The sequence below is a fragment of the Mobula hypostoma genome, chromosome 2 (assembly GCF_963921235.1).
Source record: "Mobula hypostoma chromosome 2, sMobHyp1.1, whole genome shotgun sequence".
Taxonomy (NCBI): Eukaryota; Metazoa; Chordata; class Chondrichthyes; order Myliobatiformes; family Myliobatidae; genus Mobula; species Mobula hypostoma.
In genome coordinates this window covers 139525454-139531453 of record NC_086098.1, presented here as the reverse complement: position 1 = coordinate 139531453, position 6000 = coordinate 139525454, and positions in this window count along the sequence as shown.

The following is a 6000-nucleotide window of genomic DNA, read 5'->3' as shown; positions in this document are numbered from 1 at the left end:
TACTGATCTATGTAGACAACATCCACTGCCTTGCCTTCATCCACTTTCCTGGCATCTTCCTCAAAAAGCTATTTAAAATTGGTTAGGCATGACCTATCAGGTACAAAACCATGCTGACTATCCTTAATCAGTCCATGTTTATAAGTGTGAGGTGGTTCATTTTGGTAGGTCGAATATGATGGCAGAATATAGCATTAATGCTAAGACTCTTGGCAGTGTGGAGGGATCTTGGGGTCCGAATCTATTGGACACTCAAAGCTGCTGTGCAGTTTGACTCTGTGGTTAAGAAGGCATACGGTGCATTGGCCTTCATCAACCATGGGATTGAGTTCAAGAGCTGAGAGGTAATGTTACAGCTGTATAAGACCCTGGTCAGACCCCACATGGAGTACTGTGCTCCGTTCTGGTCACCTCACTACAGGAAGGATGTAGAAACTATAGAAAGGGCGCAGAGGAGATTTACAAGGATGTTGCCTGGATTGGGGAGCGTGACTTATGAGAATAGATTGAGTGAACTTGGCCTTTCCTCCTTGAAGCAACAAAGGACGAGAGGTGACCTGATAGAGGTGTATAAGATGATGAGAGGCATTGATCATGTGGATAGCCAGGGGCTTTTTCTCAGGGCTGAAATGGCTAACACGAGAGGGCACAGTTTTAAGGTGCTTGGAAGTAGGTACAGAGGAGATGTCAGGGGTAAGTTTTTTTTTACGCAGAGAGTGGTGAGTGTGTGGAATAGGCTGCTGGTGACGGTGGTGGAGGCAGATACAATAGGGTCTTTTAAGAGACTCCTGGATAGGTACATGGAGCCTAGAAAAATAGAGGGCTATGGGTAACCCTAGGCAATTTCTAAAGTAAGTACACGTTCAGCACAGCATTGTGGACCAAAGGGCTTGTATTGTGCTGTAGGTTTTCTAGGTTTTCTATGTTTCTATGTTCTATTCAAATACTTATATATCCAGTCCCTTGGAATGCCTTCCACTAACTTTCCCACATCTGACATCAGACTCTCCGGCCTATAACTTTCAGGTTTATATTTAGGGCCTTTTCAAACAACAGAACAACTTTGACTATCCTCCAGTTCTCTGGTACCTCTCCTGTTGCTAAGGATATTTTAAATAGCTTTGCTAAACCCCGTCAATTTCTGCACTTGTCTCCTGTAGCGTCCGAGGGAACACCTTGTCAGGTCCTGGGGATTTATCCCCCCAATTTGCCTCAAGGTATCAAACACCTCCTCTGTAATCTGTACAGAGTCCATGAAAATGATGCCACTTTGCCTCACTTCTATAGACTCTGTATCTGTCCTGAGTAAATACAGATGCAAAGAATTCATTTAAGATCTCCTCCATCTGTTTTGGCTCCACACATAGATTACCATTCTGGTCTTCCAGAGGACCAGTTTTGTCCCTTGCAATCCTTTTGCTCTTAACATGTCTTTAGAATCCCTTAGGATTCTCCTTCACCTTGTCTGCTCGAGCATCTTCATGCCATCTTTTATAGAAATATAGAGTCATAGAGAAGTACAGCACAGAAACAGGCCATTCAACCCATCTAGTTCACACTGAAGTCATTTAAACTGCCTACTCCCAATGACCAGTGGATGCTCCCCTGGTGTCATGGATTCTTCATTACCTGACTGGCAGACCACAGTACGTGTGCTTGCAACACTGTGTGTCCGACAGAGTGATCAGCAGCACTGGGGCTTCACAGGGGACTGTCTTGTCTCCCTTTCTCTTCACCATTTACACCTCGGACTTCAACTACCGCACAGAGTCTTGTCATCTTCAGAAGTTTTCGGATGACTCTGCCATAGTTGGATGTATCAGCAAGGGAGATGAGGTCGAGTACAGGGCTACTGTAGGAAACTTTGTCACATGATGTGAGCAGAATTATCTGCAGCTTAATGTGAAAAAGACTAAGGAGCTGGTGGTAGACCTGAGGAGAGCTAAGGTACCGATGACCCCTGTTTTCACCCAGGGGGTCAGTGTGGACATGGTGGAGGATTACAAATACCTGGGGATACATATTGACAATAAACTGGACTGGTCAAAGAACACTGAGGCTGTCTACAAGAAGGGTCAGAGCTGTCTCTATTTCCTGAGGAGACTGAGGTCCTTTAACATCTGCCGGACGATGCTGAGGATGTTCTACGAGTCTGTGGTGGCCAGTGCTATCATGTTTGCTGTTGTGTGCTGGGGCAGCAGGCTGAGGGTGGCAGACACCAACAGAATCAACAAACTCATTCGTAAGGCCAGTGATGTTGTGGGGATGGAACTGGATTCTCTCACGGTGGTGTCTGAAAAGAGGATGCTGTCTAAGTTGCATTCCATCTTGGTCAATGTCTTCCATCCACTACATAATGTACTGGGTGGGCACAGGAGTACATTCAGCCAGAGACTCATTCCTCCAAGATGCAGCACAGAGCATCATAGGAAGTCATTCCTGCCTGTGGACATCAAACTTTACAACTCCTCCCTTGGAGGGTCAGACACACTGCGCTGATAGGCTGGTCCTGGACTTATTTACTGGCATAATTTACATATTACTATTTAACTATTTATGGTTCTATTACTATTTATTATTTATAGTGCAACTGTAATGAAAAACAATTTCCCCCTGGGATCAATAAAGTATGACTATGACTATGACCTGCACCCAGACCACAGCTCTCCATATCCCTATGATCTATATACCAATCCAAGCTTCTCTTAAATGTTGAAATTGAGCTCACATGGACCACTTGTGCTGGCAGCTCATTCCACACTCTCACAACCCTCTGAGTGAAGAAGTTTCCCCTCATGTTCCCCTTAAACTTTTCACCTTTCACCCTTAAACCTTGACCTCTGGTTGTAGTCCCACCCAACCTCAGTGATCCTCAGTCTGTGTGCATTTACCCTATAGTCCCTCATACTTTTATATACCTCTATCAAATTTCCTCTCAATATTCTACATTCAACCTGTAGCCTTCCTGATTTCTTCTTAAATGTTCTCTTGCATTCTTTGTACTCCATAACCATCATTTGTTCCTACTTGCCTATCAGCACCTCCTTTTTTCTCTTAACCAGGGCCTCAATATCTCTTGAAAACCAAGGTTCCCGACACTTGTTTTCTTTACCTTTCATTATGATAGGCACATACAAGCTTTGTACTCTCAAAATTTTGTTTTTGAAGGCCTCCAATTTTCCAAGTACACCTTTGCCAGAAAACAGCATGTCCCAATTTACATTTGTCAGATCAATCCATTGGCCTATCTAGAACCTCAATCCACGGACCAGACCTATCTTTTTCCATATTAAGTATATTCTCATCCTTAATAATAGACTATTGTTTTACCAATGATTGAATCAGGCCAACTGGCCTATAATTTCCTCTCTTTTGCCTCCTTCCTTCCTAAAAGATTGGAGTGTTATATTTGTGATTTTATAGTCATCTCGAACCATTCCAGAATCTATTGAGTTTTGAAAGATCACTGCTAATACCTCCACAATCTCTTGAGCTATCTCTTTCAGAACCTTGGGTAATCCATCTAGATCAGGTAACTTGTCTACCTTCAGAACTTTCAGCTTCCCAGACTCCTTCTGTTATATATTCATGTATATTTTGACCCTTATGAGTTGCTGTCAAGCTTCCCTGTGAGCTATGTACTAACGTAATATAAGATGGCATTCTAGGTAGATGATTTCCAAGCAAAATGAAGAGCAGCATATTTGTTCCTCACCTCATTGGCTCTCATGCGTGTTATTCACAGACACCTGGCTTCCCAGTACCAGAGGTACGAAGAGGTGACAAGTCCAGACGTGATTTATAATGTTTTGTTCCCTTCGACAGAAAGCAAGTCTGTGTGCAATGCTGGCCGTGTACTGATGCGTAATGTGAGTGAGTGAAAAGAAAACTGCCGCAGGAAGTGTGGCGAGTGAAGAATCTGAGGGGAGAGAACGAGAATGGGATGGTTAAGTAAACAAATAAGTGAGGGGGAAAGAGACGTAAGTGTAGTTAACTTTTCTGGAATGTGTGTTTGAAAATGGCAATAATGTTTGGAAGTATGGGGTCGTATGATAAAACAACAGAGCAATGGAGTGCATATACTGAAAGATTTGAATATTTGTTCTGACGAATCAAATTTCAGATGATATTCACGTTCCAACTTTTCTGATTCTGATGGGTGCAAAAACGTTTTATTTATTACGTAGTCAAGGACCACCTGGTAGGTGATAAGCCTTATGAGGACATAGTTAAAGTCTTAAAGGACCACTATTCACCTAAACCTTTGATTATTGCTGATAAGTTTAGATTTCACAAAAGGAATCAAGAGGAAGGAGAGTCTATTTCACAGTTTGTGGCAGTGCTAAAGCACTTGAACACAGTGATTTTGGGCAGTCACTGAATGACACATTATATGATAGACTTGTATGTGGTCTGTGTAGTGAAGCAATTTAGAAATGTTTGCTTACAGAAGACAGACTAACATTACAGAAGGCAATTTAGATTAATACATCTATGGAGATGGCAGCTAAAGCAACACAGCTATTTAGCACATCTTCCCAAGTTCATAAAGTTTCTACTGACTTTAAGAATAAGACACCTATTGCCATTCAATGTTAGCACTATGGCAAAACTGGGCATTCAGCAAAAGAATGCTGGTATAAGGATTTTGATCGCCGAAGCTGTGGCAAAAAGGGACATATTGAATGTGCTTGTAAAAGTAAAAATATACTGTCAACCAATAACATTGTAATAAAGAAAAATGACTTTTGGAAAAACAAAAAGAACCATGTGAGCAAGATGGAGCATACTGAGGATGGACTGAGTGACTCTCACTCTGGTTGAAGAAGCTTTGCATGTTTTGAATTGAAATGAATTGACTTCATTTCTGACATCCTTCACATACGCGAGAAGTAAAAATCTTTGCGTTATGTCTCCGTCTAAATGTGCAATGTGCAATCATAGTAATTTATAATAAATAGAACAATCAATGTAACAGCGAAATACACTCAAATCAGCGTGAGTTAATCAGTCCGATGGCCTTTTGGAAGAAGCTGTCCCAGAGCCTATTGGCCCTGGTTTTTATGCTGCAGTACTGTTCCCCGGATGGTAGCAGCTGGAACAGACTGTGGTTGGGGTAACTCAGGTCTCCAATGATCCTTCGAGCCCTTTTTTCATACAGGTCTTTGTAAATGTCCTGAATAATGTTCACATCTACAGATGTGTTGGGCTGTCCGTACTACTCTCTGCGGAGTCCTGCGATTGAGGGAAGTACAGTTCCCATACCAGGCAGTGATGCAGCTGGTCAGGATGTTCTCAATTGTGCCCCTGTAGAAAGTTCTGAGGATTTGGGGGGGCCATACCAAACTTTCTCAACTGTCTGAGGTAAAAGAGGCACTGTTGTGCCTTTTTCACCAGACAGCTGGTGTGTACAGACCACGTGAGGTCGTAAGTGAATGTGGATGCTGAGGAACTTAAAACTGTTTACCCTCTCAACCTCAGATCCATTGATGCCAATAGGGGTTAGCCTGTCTTCATTCCTCCTCTAATCCACAACTAGCTCCTTTGTTTTTGTGACATTGAGGGAGATGTTGTTTTCTCGACACCACAGAGTGGGCACGTGGCCAAGTGGTTAAGGCATTCGACTAGCGACCTGGAGGTCGTGAGTTCGAGCCCCAGTGTGTTGTGTCTTTGAGCAAGACACTTAATCACATAGTGCTCTGCGAGGACACTGGTGCCAAGCTGTATCAGCCCTGCCCTTCCCTTGGACAACATCAGTGTCGTGGAGAGGGGAGACTTGCAGCATGCGCCCTGGAGAGTGAAGACTTTCCAGGTGCAGATCCATGGTCTCGCAAGACTAACGGATGCCTTAATTTAAGCTGTGTCAGAGAGATGACTTGTTCCCTGTAGGCCATCTCATTATTGTTTGAGATTAGGACAATCAATGTAGTGTTGTTGGCAAATTTAATTAGCAGATTAGAGCTGTGGGTGGCGACAGAGTCATGGGTATACAGGGAGTAA